This window comes from Pyrgilauda ruficollis, unplaced genomic scaffold (assembly GCF_017590135.1).
Source record: "Pyrgilauda ruficollis isolate IOZ18807 unplaced genomic scaffold, ASM1759013v1 scaffold62, whole genome shotgun sequence".
Classification (NCBI taxonomy): domain Eukaryota; kingdom Metazoa; phylum Chordata; class Aves; order Passeriformes; family Passeridae; genus Pyrgilauda; species Pyrgilauda ruficollis.
Genome location: NW_024527933.1, coordinates 2,415,114 through 2,431,368, shown reverse-complemented (window position 1 = coordinate 2,431,368; position 16,255 = coordinate 2,415,114). Strand labels below are relative to the sequence as shown.

Genomic DNA, 16,255 nt, shown 5'->3' with positions numbered 1-16,255 from the left:
CCCTCCGCCGGCTGCGGGGCGCGTTACCTGCCGGCGGGGCGCGCACCTGTCCGGAGCGCGTTACCTGCTCGCGGGGCGCGCACCTGTGCGGGGCGCGCAGCTGGCGGCGGGGCCGGGGCGCAGCGGGGCCGCTGCTCGCGGTGTCCCCGGGCGGTCCCGGCCAGGTGCGGGCTGGGCGGCTCCCGCCGGGGCTCGGGGCTCGGCCCGAAGTTCGCTCCGGCGCGGTCGGTGCAGCGCCCTCCGCGCCCCGGCCCCGCGGGGCAGCCGAGTCCCTCCGGGCCCGGGCAGGCTCCTGGCTCCGAGCGCGCTCATCAGCGTTATGGTCTATGGTTTGTTTGGGTTTTTCCTCCTCTTTCATTCTGTATTTGCTTTGCACTGGATTTTGTAATCATTAACCCGCTATCCCTTCTGGAAGTGAGAGCGTGAAAGGGATAACCAGCGAGTCATATGCCTGCCACTGAGTAGAGCAAAACTTGAGTTTTGAGTCAAAGTGGAAATATGCATTATCTGGCTAAATGTCTTATTATTTATTTACGTGGCTCTGAAAATGGTGCCTTGTGATTTACAGAAAGAAGAGAGTGAGCATTCCAAGCAGCTCCCGCACAGGGTATGGCAGAAGCGAAAATTTATAATGTGGGGGGTCCTAGATACGTTGGAATTAATTTTTTTCTGTATCTGTGTCCTCTAGTTTGTTAACAGTTTTTAGAAGTTTTATTGTACTTTGTCATGACAGCTCAGAAATGCTAAGTGTGGTTAAAGCAAAGAAAGATTTAAGTGGAGATTATCGTGAAGAATAGCACATATTTCAGATCTCCAGTTCCAAAAAATGTTTATGAAACTGTAAGTTAATTAAAATAACTGGGCTGTTTAACTTAAATTAAAATACTTGTGTTCTAGCAAACATTTGAAGCCTGGCCTTCTACGGTAAAGACAGAAAATTAAAATAATTTCTTCCATTCATGCAGACTACTTTAACATCTTCAGAAAGAATGGAGAAGAAAGGACTGTTTGCAAACTTGGTCTAGTCTTCTTTGATTTTTAAAGACATGGTAACCATTTTTGAGACCCAAAGGAAGCAGCCGTGGTGGCAGAGAGGAAGGAAGGAAGGAGTATGGAGCAGTGCTGGCTGCTTGGAGGGGAGGCCTTAGAACAAAACTTCTGGAATGGGAAGCGAGGAAGGCCTGGCAGTGTCTCTGGAGGGGCTGCACTGCTGTGCTCCTGTGTTTGCTCAAGGCTCTTGTTCTCTCTCTGAAGAGCAAAAGCGCTTTCCAAGAATTTAGCGAGCCCACCTCTTCCATGGAAGGTGTGCAAGCTGGGTTGGAGTTATTTCCTGCCAGTGTGGAGAGGAAGGAGAAATCTGTCAGCAGACTGCAGCTGGCTGTAGCTGCTACCAAATTCCTGGTCATTTTTAGGAAGTTAGACTTGTCTCTGGAAGTTTTTGGCGTGTATACTTTTCTTCTGTCTGGAGCTTTCCAACCATTTTCCTTTGCTTCATGTTGTGTAGAATGCATGGAGACATGTGGAGAAGAGAGGGTAGGACTACTAACAGTGAGGGTTTAATGTTTTCAGTGCTCTGTTCCTCAGAACATCATCATTGGTGGTGCCAGTCTGGTGCTGCTTTGGCATGTGTAGTTCAAAGAGAATCTTTAGTCTTGCGAGTTTGGTTAGTCCTGGTTTTATAAAGGGCTTTCTTTGCACGGGCTGTTCATCCAGACTCGTCGCTTCTCCTGAACTACTGGCAGTATTTTTCACCTCTGCACAAAGTATCAGTTCTAGCTCTGTGTGGTTGACAGGCTGAATACGAGGTGGAAATCCAGGACTTGATTTCTTGTGGAACTGGAGAAAGATTCCACATAGAGATAGCTGTGTGTTGGGGCTGGGGGAGCCCAGGGGTAACTGGTGTCAGTGTTGCTGAGGAAGTGACCAAACCCAGCTTTGTGGCTTGTCCTAGAAGGAATTTCAGACACAGCTGATTTCAAAACAAAGGCTCAGAAGTAAATAAGAAGACAGTGAGCAGTTGGAAAGGTACAACAGAAGATGGCATAAGGCAAGCCATGCCAGACCTAAACATGGCAGAAGCAGTTTAAACTGTGGTGGATATGTGGCTTTTGGTGTCTCTTGTCTCTGCCTTGTACACAGTTTTTCCATGGATGTTCATCCAGAATGCAATGCTTAAGGTCACAGAGCTCTCTTCTTTTGAAGCCCCTCTGTTAATGTTCCTCAAAAGCCTGTGGGTGGACTGAGATTTTTTTTTTTTTTTTGAACCGTGAAATCTTGTTTGGAAAAAAAAAAAAAAAAAAAAAGTAAAAAAAAAGTAGTCTAAGAAGCTGCTTCATGTTGTGAAAAACCTCACTGTAGAATCATAAAAGATGCAGTTTTTCCACGTTGCTTTGTAGCTTGGCATGTAAATAGAGCTCTTTGAAGAGCACATCCATGGCTGGGAAGGGGGAGTGGGAAAGGCTCTGGCTGGTTAACAGGCTTCCCAGTGTGTGAAAAACCACCGTGAACATGCAGGTGAAGTGTCAGCTAAAACATGCAGCTCTGTCCTGGGCTGGGTGAGGTACCTACACCAGGAGTGACAGTGTGTCAAAGTATCAACATGCAAAGAGCAGAACGGTGGCAGTTTGTGGATTTACAGCCTGGGCTGGGAGAGGGCAGCGCTGGGGGCAGGAGGCAGGGAAGTGCTGGGATCATCTGGCTGCTGAGGATGCACAGGGTCAGTCTGCACCTCTCTGGGCTCACCTCCAGCTCAGTTTGGGTTCCTGGTGTCTCTCACCATGCCAACAGCAGACCCCAGCGTTTTGGGGTCTGTGCCTTGCTTTGTGCTGGGCTGGGGAGAGCGAGGACGTTTGTGAACGGCCACACGAGGAGCACTTGGCTGGTGTGGTGTCCTGGATTTGCTGTAGCCCAGCAGTATTGGCAAGTGAAGATTGCTTTGCTGCTGAATATGCTGCAGTGAGGAAATGAAAAGGAAAATTCCTGTTTAAAGCAATATGAAAAAACTGTTGAGATTTAAAGAACAGAAAAATACAAGTCTCAAACCCTTCTGTAGAAACCACAGTTTGACTATGTTTGTTGTAGTTGTGGCATGATTTGACAAACAGAAACTTTGTACTTGATATTTATGGAAGGAGAAGCCTTACCTGAAAGGCATTGCTGGTGTTTTTGTTAAAAGCAATAATTGATATAAGCTACAATGCCAAAGACAGTGTTTTTTTCCAGCTGTACTTCTGCAGTTCTTGGCACTTGTGTAGTTTTTCCTTCTTATGTGCAAGTTTTTCACTGAGCACTGATGACAGAAAACAGTGTCACAGTTCGTGTCAGTGTCAGCTCACAGAAGGACAGTGTTCCCATTTAACTTCTTTGAAAACCTCAATTCATGTCCCTTAACAAAAAACCTGCAGAGCAATTCTTACGAATGGTATGAGCGAGTAAACATCTTGCACTCTGCATTTTTAGACTTTATTTAGTAGCTAAATTACCTTATGTTTCTGGTCCTCTTACTGTAGTCATCACGGAATAGGAGGGGACAGAATTCTCGGAGCCCACCCCACGCTGGTCTGTTGTGTTGTGCTCCTAGCTCTGCTTGCAGTGCACATCCTGACCTTTCTGCTAAATTCCTGTGTGGTGTCAGAATGTGGACGAGGTGCTGGCTGTAGGGGAAGCCCCAGAACAAAATCAGGGTATGTCATTTGTTGTGCTGTTTGTGAAGGTATGCAAAGCATGGCCCTGGGCTGCTCTGTCCCTCCTGTGCTGCTAAACCCAAGAACTGTGGGACTAACCCAAGGCTGGATTTTGTGTCCAGCTGAGCCAGGCTGCTGTTTCTCTGGGCCACCTGCACATCTGCCCCTTGGCTTCTCCACTAATAAAGACCAGGGATTAATTACTAAACCCCTTGTGGTCTTAGGTAGTTGATTTTTCTATAACTGTGCAAAACCTTGTAACTCTTCTGTAGTAAAATATTGTCATAACCTGTTGGAAACTTAAAGGTGTAAGTGGATGTTGAAGAGGAATAATCTTATGAAATCCATTTTAGGGATCTTTTGGATTGTGGAAACTTGAGTGATCCTGCCACATGAGTTGATTTACATTAGTTCCCTTATGTTGTGGTTTGGCATGCTATTTAAGAGCCCTAAGATGCTCCTGGTGATTGACATAACAAAATGTAAATTACATGCTGTTTTCCTAAGGTCTAATTTATCTGTCGTAAGGTTTGTGTACCAACAGTACTGAGCTCTTCTTACAATAATGTTTCCCTTTCATGTAATGCCTACACAGGGGAATTAAATTACCCTTAATTGTATGCTTAAAAAGAAAATAAAATTGGGGTGTGTATGGCTATGCCAGTAAATTAAATTTTGCTGCTTCTTGTTCTTTTTCTGCATTTAGTTTAAATTGTCTTTATTGAAAAAATTTATGTTTGAATATCTGGTTGGGAAAAACACTCTTACTCGTGGGTAGCTGTGAGATGTCACAAACTTGAAGAAATCTTATGAACCAGAATTAATTTAGATTTTAAAGCAGCACTTGGCATTTGGCTTGGCAGTAAATGAACTCAGTGGTGAGAAACTGGTGTTGCCCCATAGAAATTACCCCCTGGTAGGAGCAGAAAAAGGGCAGGCTGAGTTTAGGGCCTTGTACTTTTCTCCTTTTCCTCTGATTCTTGTGGGGGAAGACACTTTGAACACATTTCTTGTTTTACTTGCAACACAGCAGATTGGAGTGTTGGCACAGCGTCTTAAATGTTGGGCCCTCAAGAGTCTTTAGCATTCCCTGAGACACGGGGATGGTGTTCCATGGGGGAATGTTCCTCTGGAGCTGTTGGGCTGAGCTCATGATGTCCTAAACCAAATGTTCCCTAATCCCAGCTCTCATGGCAGGATGTGCCTGTGGAAAGGCCAGCACAGCCCACGGGTGTGTGGGAAGCCAGCCCCACAACCTCAGTTGTGGCACTTTGTGCTTGCAGAAAGGAGCTTGGGCAGAGCGCTCCCTCGAGGGGCTGAGGAGGCCTGAGGCTGTGGCAGGGGTTTGGGCACACAGCAGCTGATTCCTTCCAGCACGATTTTGCAAAAAAAATTGTTTACCATAGTTCCACTGACATTGTGAAATGAATACATCTTTCTTAGTCTGTATTTTGCAGGGGATGGGTCCCATAACAGGATTATGATAAGTCATGGTTGATCTTGAAGGAGGCATAAAGTTTTTTTCACTTGTTGCAGGGCTGGTTTTTTGTTTGTTTTTTTTTTTTTAGGACATAGCAGCCAAAGCATGGGTCCCAATTTAACCCTCTCAATAAACACGGTATCTTTCTTCATAACATGAACTAACATAAAATCATACACATGATATCTTGCTCACTAAAAAACTACAAAACTACAAAATTCAGCAAGGAAACAAGCTGCACTGCACTGAATTTAGTTGCCATTGTTGAAATAGGTGATGTTTTAGAATTGCCAGCTGGTATATACCTGAGTAAAGGTGTGTGATTGGCAAGGTCTTTTTACAGCCTGCTTAGCAAGACACTGACCAGCTGGACCAAACACATGATGTGGAGACTACATGTCAGGAGAGTATGAATAGATCCATTCAAGAAACAAATTAAAACTTGTATTAAAAAAGAAAATAAAAAGCATTTGACTGAGCTGCCCCATGGCAGTCAGCTGGTGCTGTGTTTCTGACAGAGCAGAAGCATGATCATCAAGGGTCCAATGGTGGCACCTTGTGTAGAGAAGATCTGTGGCACTGGGCTGCAGGTGTTTTTGTTAACCATAAAACAAATCACATCAGTGATGTGGAAGTGCTGACTGCTGTGTGCTAAGGTTTGATCAGTTTTGAAGCTGAATGCACAGAACAGCTGTTGGTGTGGTGCTCATTCCCTGGCCGTGGTGGCAGTGGCCCAACCTGCGTGGCTGGTTTTCCCAGCTGAGGAAGCTGTGTGATGTTCTGACACGTGTGACTGATGCTGGGGCTGGCTGAAGACAGCCATTTCCAGTATGAAGACAAGGAGACAGATGAGTAATTTATTCCTATTTTTGATACAGCTGTGCTGAAAGGGACAGCTCTTTGCATGTGGAAACTTGCTCTTTTTCCCCAGGTATGGGGGCTGAGTTTGCTCTGTGACCCTCCTGGTGCTTTTCTACTTTTCCTTCTCTGCTCTGCCTGATTGCTGTGTGTCTGATGTGACAATCTGGGGGGATTTGCTTTAATGGAAAAGACTGGAATAGAAGGGGAAGCTGTAGGTGTACAGCCTGTGACTCCAGGGAGGGAGGTACCAGAGAACAGACACAGCCACTGGAAAGCTGAGGGCTCTGGTATGATGGAACAAACAGCAAACATGGGTCTTTAAGTAGGATACTTGATGGGATTTCAAGGAAACAGACACAGAGACTCAGAACATTTGGATTCCTACTCTCTGACTGGACTGCTCTTCCAATCCCAATCTCTTCCCCTTTACTCTGATAGCTGGTATAGCTCAAGAGAAGATAAGGGAAAAACATAAATGTCCAAGAACTGATTTCTCCCCACCTCTGCTTTGAAGGATGCCTTTTCCATGTCATAGGCTCTCAGTGACTGTCATCTTTTCAGAGAGCTAAAACAGTTTGGTGAGCAGTTATTCCATGTCCTAATGCTTCATGATCTCTTGATTCGATGGCTAGGTAATTGGACTTGGCAAATAGATTAGGGCTTCTTTGGTTACCCAGTCATGCTCTCCAAGTCTTCAATCATGCAGAGACTTAATCTGTTCCTTTAAAGTGCTCAGCTGTGCCATTTGGGTGACCTTAAAGAGCATCACCGGGGCTGAACTGCAGAGTGTGCTATGTGGGGATGGGGCGTAGGAGAACTGGGACCACTGCTTCCAAAACTGGAAATGGGTAAAACTCTTCAACAGCAGGCACTGAGCAACACTGTGTTCCAGTGAAGAATGTCTGGCAATTAACCTGCAAGTATTGATTAGGGCAGCATTTGGCCTCTTTTCAGGTTCTGCTGCGGACTGACCGCACAATTTCATTTCTTCGTGTCTGAAGTTCTCCCTATAAAGATCTGAAATGTTTTCCTGTCTCACAAAAACTGTTATTTTAAAACCAGTAATAAATGTAGTCTGGTAAATATGGTGACAAGTGTTCTAGAAAAGCCAGGAAGAAAGGCAAATACTGGGAAAGGGCGGGGAGACAAAACCGATAACTTCTTTGCTTCTGGTGGGTGAGGGTGAAATTGGTGACTGCCAAAAATATGAGCTCAGAGAAGTAGCTTGTTCTGCTCTGAGCCCACATCTGTACACACCTCCTCATCTCTACAGATGGCCAGAAGGCTGAAGAGAGAACACAGTTGTCTAAATTTGTGTAAGAGAAAAGAATCATGACTCCCACCTTGGAGGCACATAAGAACCTCCTGTAACTGGGGGGATTTTGACAATTTTAAAAATTTGGTTGAATTTTCAGTCTTAGCAAATTTTGTGGAATCTGACACTGTTTATAGTTGCTAAATAAATTACTTCTAAAATTTTAATTTGTGTTAGAAGATGACTGTCTGGAATGGCAGTCTTTATTCCTTCAAAACTGGCCTGCTAAGGAATATATTTGATCCAGAAGTCATCTTTGCATGCTTATACTTTAGCAACTCATAAGATGCTTTTCCACTTAAGATTTCATAGTTCTTCGTGTTTTAGAAATAACAACTGTCACAATCACAGTGATGGTGCTGTTTGGATAAATCATGATAAAAGGCATGAAGATAAAACCAAAATATTTTTGCTTTCATATTTCTTTTCTCCTACCATTAGTGTGGGAATGAGATTGTCTTTTACACTGAATATATTCATATGGTCTGTTTTATCTTTCAGGGAATTCAGTAATTTTCCTTTTGTTAGCTCAGGAGATAAAGGACATTTTTTAAAGCAGGTAGTTGGGAGTCAGTGCTATATAAGTAGTGATCTCTTGACCAAAAACCTGGGTTTGTGGATGTGGCCTCATGGAATAAACTAACAGAAGAGAGCAGCTTACAAAGTGCATCTTTGACAGGTCTCTGATCAAGCCCATTCTGTGCAGAGAATGAATACTGAATGTCCCTGAGTTGTGACTGTAGGTACTGTTCCCTTCCACCCCAAACACTGAGGAGCCTGAAACTGGAAACCTCCTGAACCTTTTAAAAACAAACGAGCAATTTTGTTTAACTTTTTGCTGCGGGTCAGGAGCCTGAGCTTCATGCCAAGTTTTACTGTGATCCAAAGTAACACTGCAGACTTATGGAAAACCTCCTGCAAAATGGAACTGATGAAGCTGTGACTGTTGAGGTGCTGTAATTTATTATAGCAGATTCTTAGAAGGGGAACAAGACATGTCCTGCCCTAAACATCCTTCAGTAAATGACAATTCTTAGGTGAGAACTTAGCAAGTGTATAGGTGAAATATTTTGTGTTCCTTAATATGGCTTCTACATGAGTGTTAAAACAGCCACGTTCCAAATGGATCTGCTCTTTCTGTGCAGTTGGGTGGTAACTGGCCTCTGTTTTGGTTCCCTTTGAGATGCTTCCAAGTGTGCTTTTAGTGGTGCAGCAGCCCCAGTGCCACTGTCATAACAGCATTCCACCCTCCTTGAGGAGTTGCAGCAGCACCACACATGGATGCATTGGTCTCTCCCTTGCAGGATGAGGACACTCATCCTTCCAGCACTGTGTCTACAAAACTCTCTGGTGGCTGTTCCATGAAGTTTTGAAGAGGAGCAAGTGTGCTGAAAGACTATTAAGGGCAAAGAGGATTCAGAAGCATTTGCAGAGAAATGGGCAACTCCACAGCTGAACGGAGCTGATTGGGATCAATGGATTGCCCAGGGAGGCAGAGGATCCAGGGGACACTGTCAAATATTTCTTCTGGAGTATCCATTTACGGATGCCTCTGCAGTTACTGCAGGGTTTGAATATCATTGAACTGGTGCTTCTGCAGTTGCTGTAGAAACTGTTGGCTCAGGCTGTCTCCTTGCAGCTCTCCTTCAGAGGAAGGGCTGCTCTGGGAGAGCTTGGCTGGGCATGGGACTCACTGGTACGTTCCCTGTTTCTTTCACACTGTGATCTGCAATCTTTATTTTAATACAAATCCCTTGGCTAGCTTTTCTCTTGCTTATAAATGTTTGATCTGTATGTGGTACTCGCAGTAAAGGAGTCCTCTTGTGCCAGAAGAACAAAGACTTGCTTTCTGCTGGTGCTGGGCACCACTGATTTGCAGTAGCTGCCTGGTTTTAGTGCCAGTTTTAGCAGGTGCACCTTGTCTCAATGAGTTCTCTTTGCCCTCATCACACAGCACAGTAGCAAGTCTCATGCACAGTCTATAGAAGACTGAATTTTGGCAGAGAGCTGAAGAGTTGAGGATTTACTGTACTTCCCCTCTCCTTTCTTTCCCTTGCTCTGCTTCCATTATTTGTGCTCCTCTTGTTACAGTTGGACTAGGTGATCGATGTACCTGACAATATTCTAACAGAGTTTGAAATATCTCCTGAAAAGATCAAAGTAGCCATCCTGAAAGAACTCACAGGAGTTACAAACTGCTTTTGGATGGCTGGAGCTCAATGTGGAGCAGTCCAAAGGGATCTTGTTTGAGGGTGTGGTTTGGGTGCAGGCAAGGGAAGCCATGCACTCCTGATCATCTGGGAGTTCCCAGTGGTTTTCCTGGTTTGTAAGAGAGATGCTCTCAGACCCTGTCCATCCTTCACATCTGATTTTAGGTGTTTTAGATGGTCACTCATCTAAAAAGTGAAAGCTGGGTTCTGACTAGTTATTCTGTTGGTTTTTTAAGAGAGAGAAGAAGAAACTCCCTTCTCCTCCAGAGCCTATTCCTATGTCAGCTGGAGCTTTAGAAAAAGCAAGTGGCAAAGAGAGCCTGTGGGTTTTTCCTTCAAAGCCACCGATGTGCTGGAATGTGGTGTGCAGAGTGCTCGTGCTGAGGAGCTGCTGCAAAGCTTCCCCTTGTCCTGCACACTGGCTCAGGTCCCTCGATAGCCTTCTGAAGTGTTCTTGTTTTTTTGGCTTCTGTTCTTCCTGAGAACAGACTGTGTGTGTCCTGCTACCTGACAAAAGAGGGGCTCCATTGGCCTCTTTTGAAAAAGACACAAGGTTCCTGAGTCCTCGTCAGTTTGACTTTCAAAAGAGCACAGTGCTCAAAAAATTTGATGCCTGAAAGTAGGACACACTGTGAATTAGGTTCCTGAGTTTAATCATACCATATTCAGATACTGAATTGCTAATTTGACTCTCATGAATGGACAGGTAATTGTTGTCAAGCAGTTTCCTGGGACAGTTTGCCAAGCTGGCCTGTGAGGAACCCATGATCCTGCAAGAGAGATTGAATAACAAAAGCAGCCAGGAATGCAGTGTCTGTTCAGATTAAACTAATGAAGCCTAAGGAGGTGGAAAGCTAGAAAGGGAAGAGGATGCTCCATGCTTGGTGTGTGTAGTAAATGAAAAAATTACACTGTTCCAATGCTACCACTGAGTTACTGTGGCCCTGGGCAAGTCACTTGAATTTTTGAGCAGTGGGGTCTCTTCCCCATGCAAACACCACAACACACCTATCACAGCAATTAGAGAAGTGATCTTTGAAGAGTTGTGAAATTCTTGATTATCTAAGGTCTGATTTTGGCTTTTTTTTCCTAATAAAAGTACATTGAAACTTGATAAACGGAATCAAAATAGAAAAGACTGAGTAATGTTTTCTCAGTCTCCTTTAAAGTCCAGCATGGAGGTGGCCATCTCCCCCAGGTTAGCAAGAGGAGGGTGGGCAGTCCTGTCTGGTTTCTGGGAGACAGAGAAATAATTTCCAAGATTTCTTTGGTTTGTTACTTCTGAGCTGTTTCATTCAATTACTCTTGGTGGTGTTGAAAAACACACTTTATCTTGAGTGGCTGCAGAAACTCTGCAGGGTTTGACACTTCCACAAAGCACCTTGGTGACACCTGCATGCTTTGATATCTCATTGCAGTGTTTAGGAATGAGATCAGTCTAGAAATGCAGTATATTCTCCCCATGGTAATTGGGAAAAATTGGCCACAACCACTTGGATGCAGCTCTGTAAGTGGTGTTATTCACCAAACTGTGCTTATCCTTCAGTGGGCAGAACGTTGGTTCCTCTGTTAGCTTTTAACTTTCATGGCAGTATTCCAAGAGGAAAAAACAGTACTTAAGTTTCATTCTCAGCACAGAGATAAACTGAATGTCTCTGTCATTTGTCTGAAACCATGTGGTGAAAGGCATGATTTTTTTTTTTCCTAACAGTTTTGCAGAGTAATAGGACTGACCATGATTTGGATTGCACAAGACACGTGCTGGGTTACTTTAAAGCCTGCCAAGTTTTAATTTGCAATTTCTGGAAAATTTAGAACAGAAACATCTGAATGTCTGCAGAAATCATGCTTCTAAATTTAACTTCTGGATTTTGTGTTGGTAATGCATGAAATTGCCTGGTAATATTTGTCCATTGAATTTCAGGGACAGCCTTTCCTTATGTTGACAGTGTTGCACTGGTGGTTCTGCTGTTCTGTTCCTGGTCCTGCAGAGTGTGAATTATAAATGTTTGGAGCAAAATGCTCAGTGAAAAGGTGTTAGCTAGGTTTAACTACTTTCTGTTTCTGTCAAAACAAGCAACAAGCCTTGGCAAGAATGTTCTTTTACCTTGTTATTGTTTTCTTCAGTGTATTTCTGCAGTTAATAAATAATGACCTAACTTTCCCAGGCCAGTAAGAACTGTTTCTGAACACCCTGTTACAGCAAGTGTAGGAGTGTGCAAATATCACTGAGAAAGCCCAATACAAGGACTTTTGTTTCCACAACAGAGGAGCTGTGCAAAGTGAAGAACTCATAAACCAGCAGAACCAAGTGCTTTTTCAGTGCACAAAGTACTTATGTACTTTTTTTTTTTTTTTAAAAAAAAAGGATTATTTTCACTAACACAGAAACAACAGGTTATAGAGATGAATTCAGTTTAACTGTGGAATAAGATAGATTGATGGCATTATAATCTGATATTCTTATATCACTAAAAGTATAGTTTTGGACTGAAAACCAGGCAGTTTTTTTGTGCTGACAAGAGCAGAGTTCATTATAATAGTGGTGTTGACATGGACACAGATTTCCACAGGTGGCTAAGCAGGCAATAAAAACATTTACACTCTAATCTGGACTGAGGGATGAAAGGGTTTCTAGCTCTGCCCACCTGAGGAGAGCTCCCTCAGTCTGTGGCAGCTGGTTTCTAATCCTGGTTTTGATCCTGCCTCTGCGTCCGGAACCGTGTGCTCTCCTTCCCTGACAGGTTGTGGCTTCCCAAGTGCAACTCCTTTTGAGAAATAAAATAAACCCCATCAGTGTTGCATTTAGACACAGCAGGTTTCCTGTTATTGGGGGAACTGAAGTGGCCAGACACAAATTGCAGCTAATGGCCCAAAATAAACTAACTTTGATTGTTTTTCTCTACTCTTTCCCTGGACAGTAATTCCAAGTGTTACTTTTAGCAGCTCTAGTGTATGAAAGGAGCTTTGGGGACAGAGAGTTCTGTTGTTGAGAGCTGATGTCCCTGCAAGGCTGAGAGCACTTGGAATGCTGCTATTGATTGGCCAGGCTGTTTGTTCCTCCCAGACAAAGTGGGGTTTGCCCCTGCTCCAGGAGCTGCAGCAGCTGTGCCACAGCTCCGTGTGTGTGCCAGCCTGGCTGGGGGTTCCTGACCTGCCCAGGGGGTTCCTGACCTGCCCAGGGGGTTTCTGACCTGCCCTGGGGGTTCCTGACCTGCCCTGGGGGTTCCTGACCTGCCCTGGGGGTTCCTGACCTGCCCAGGGGTTCCTGACCTGGCCAAGGGGTTTCTGACCTGGCCAAGGGGTTCCTGACCTGCCCAGGGGGTTCCTGACCTGCCCTGGGGGTTCCTGACCTGCCCAGGGGGTTCCTGACCTGCCCAGGGGGTTCCTGACCTGCCCAGGGGGTTCCTGACCTGCCCTGGGGGTTCCTGACCTGCCCAGGGGGTTCCTGACCTGCCCAAGGGGTTCCTGACCTGCCCAGGGGGTTCCTGACCTGCCCAAGGGGTTCCTGACCTGCCCAGGGGTTCCTGACCTGCCCAGGGGGTTCCTGGGCTCCTGGCAAGTGTGGTGCCTGCCAAGATGCTGATCCTGTTTTGCTGTTCAGAGATTGGTTGCTCCATGCTGGTGGGAGGATGGGGTGTGATGTCTGGTGGAGAATGCAAAGGCTGAGGAAGCTTCTTTAGCAAATGAAGAGCTGGAAGTGTCTTTGGTGCTCTTGTGAGTGGCAGGGTGGAGATGACATCACTATTTATAAAGAGAAATTAAACTAATTCCTAGCCCTGTAGGAAATGTAAAGGAAGAGACCAAACCAGCTAGGTTGTGTCTGTGGTTTAAAAACACCATCCTCCTGGGACTGGTGAGTTTATCCTGGGAGCTCCTTTTTCTCCCCCTCAGATTTTATTTGAAATTCAAAAGATAAAAAAAGATTAACTGTAGCTTTTCAAGTTTGAGATCAATTACTTAGCACAGTCCTGCTCTCCAAACATACTGGAGAATACAGTATTACAGACACCTAATTTAATTTAATTTATTTTTTTTTTTAATTTCAGTGACCTCTTAAAAGTAAGCAAACAAAAAAAAGGCTGTGGAATTCATTACTCATCTCAGGATGTTCCTAAGGATCAGACTAATATATAGAACTTAGGCTGAGAAATTAATTTTGTAACCTACCTTGTGGTCTACAAACTGAGCATTTCCACCAGTGATGGTCCCTGCTAAAGTCATCCTTTTTTTCATTTCCATGGCTGTACTGTGCTGTGTGAACTGTAGAGGGGAATAATAGATGAGTTTTGCAAGTGAAGTTGGCAGATCTGACAGCACCTGCATGCAGTGGAGGTCTGCTGGGCAAGAGCATGCTGGATTGAGCCATCTAAAATATTTTTAGACTCATGGTTTTCCAGGGAAATAGGACTTTTGTTTTTATTTACTAATTCTGCACATCTCTAAATATGTTTGTGGCTCTTTTTCTTTCTCTTAGCTAAGCTGGGACTTCCTACTACAAGATCCTGTCCAAGGCAAATGGTGGGCTTGGGTCACAAATGACAGTTCTTCCTCTGCCATCTCAGGCTGGTGTGGTGTTTTACTTCGATGGATATTGTTGCTAGCTTTCATGCCTAAGTAACCTAATTCAAATCTTTTGGTAGGGTTATAATGCACTTGAAGCAAATAATTGTGTTCTGAGGCTGAAAATGGATGCCAGGGTACCCTTCCCCAGAGACAAACCCAGTGCTCTCTCTTGAATGGGTGCTGGGTTCTGAAGAACCAAATTTGGTTTGGTCTCAAAAGAGCCAAATTTGTTCCCTAAACAGCCCAAGATTTTAGTTACAAATTCTGTTTCAGACCTTCCTGTGGCATTGCATGTTGTGATGCTGGATCAGCTTTAAAATAATGTGGTTGGATGGGCAAGAGATGGCAAGAAAAAACACTTAAAACCTTAAGCTTTTAGTAACCCAGAAACTTCGACAATGTGTTCTTTGACAAAACAACCAATTAGTCAGGAAGTAGAAAATTATCCTGGACTTGTTCAGGAGTCAGAGTGGAGGTAAAACATGGGAAAAGTCTGATGGAGGATGTTCACTGGCTGGGAGCACAAGAGCTTTTTACACAATACTCACAGAGTCTAGTGATCTTCCATTCCAAATCCTTTTAAATCTTCTCTCTTTAATTTAAAAAAAAAAAAAAAAAAAAAAAAAAAAAAAAGAAAGTCACTGAGGCAGCAAGACTGACATACTAGAAAATGCATTTCAGGGGAGAGTCATGAATGTTTAAACTGGCTGAAAGGCAGCCAGGCACAGTAACCAAGGGGGTTTGCAACACTGCAAACACAGGGTCTGTATAATTGACATAAGGGAAGAAATTCTGGGGAGAAACTTCCTTAAACTGCACCGTTTAGGGTTGCTGAAATTTTAGTCAGGAGAGCATTTATTCTTAAAAACTTCTTAATGCTTTGACACTTCATGTAAACACTGGGAAAACACAACTGTCAAACACGTATTTGCATTGTGTTATTTGTAAGAATGACTAAATTTGCTTTGTTTATAACCAGAGCTTTAGAATCCATGTTGCTTTTCTCTTTGCTCTTGCTAACTCCCAGGATGTGCTTTAGCCTGGGCTGCAGAGCAGGGACAGAGCCAGTGTTTGCCTCATGGAACTGATGGAAAGTGCAAACCACCAATACAAGCAGATCCAGTGTTACTGCAGGACAGTTTGGGCTCCAGCCTCCTTCTTCTTGTTGAAATTGTATTTTATTTATTGCCAACCCAGAGGGAATGCCATGCTCTCCAGCCTTTCCATGAGTGTGCCTTTGCCTCCTTGGCGGCAGCTCCGCCGTCCTGGCTGAGTCCCTGGGCTGCAGCTCGGGTCCACCTGCAGAATCCCACATTCTATGGGATATGAATCACAGCAGCAAAGAAACTGGGGCACTGCAGCTATTTCAGTGAAGCTGAAGGGTGCTGGGGAAGGCTTGTCCCTGTTCTGAATCTCCTCAACATCGTGGCTGTTTCCTGTGGTGGTTTCTGACCAGTGAAAGCCGTGCAGGTAAAGGCAGGGCTCACAAATCCAGGATTGTGGGGAGTCTGGGAGTCTGGAGATGTGCAAGGCTTTAGTGCTGGGGTGTGATGCAGGACAGGGCTGGCGTGGTGAGGACCCAGCATGGCACAAACTGGGTGGAGGAGGTAGAACTGTGATTCTCTTTTGGAGAATGTGATGTCATTTCAGGCACAGATCCAGAATTTTGCTTAAACCAGCTCTGTCTCTGGGAAAATGACATTGCAGATGGTGAGTGTAATTTCAGTGTAATATAATTCTGTTATTAATTTAGTTAATTTTTCAACTGTAAATGAATGCAGTCTGAGTTAAGAATTTCAGATGATTTTGAGTGTGGATGTCACATTATGACTGCAAAGTACTTTCATGTTTCCTTTGACCAGTTTAGCCAGGAAAGCAGGAGTGCAACATTAGGGTGTTTCAAGTCACAAATCAGTTCAGTGTTTCACAGATATTGAGACATTGAGAATCCAGTGGTGGTTTCTGCCTTGTCTCAAATGAATACTTTGCTATTCATTATTTATGTACTATCTAATCTGTAACTTTTTATTGAAGACACCTGCCAAGAAATGCACCCTTTAAGATATTTTGTCTTCTGCAGTGCTCAGTTTTACAGGCAATTCAGTTTTGCCTATTTCTTACTGTTTGAAGAGGAAAAACA

The 16,255-nt window shown here is 44.2% G+C and overlaps 1 protein-coding gene across 10 annotated transcripts in view; it reads left to right on the top strand.

Annotated features, from left to right (window-relative positions):
• Nucleotides 1-16,255, top strand: part of LOC121362480 (spermatid perinuclear RNA binding protein) — a 59,206-nt gene that overhangs the window by 421 nt on the left and 42,530 nt on the right. For 3 of the 10 annotated variants that reach the window (XR_005956506.1, XM_041484026.1, XM_041484025.1), the window contains exon 1: nucleotides 3,426-3,683. The exons of 1 other annotated variant lie outside the window; for it this stretch is intronic. The gene's annotated coding sequence lies outside the window, so the exon portion shown is untranslated. Of the gene's footprint in view, nucleotides 1-3,421; nucleotides 3,684-16,255 lie in introns of those variants that run through there. 6 more of the 10 variants (XM_041484027.1, XM_041484021.1, XM_041484024.1 and 3 more) reach the window with 4 other exon arrangements.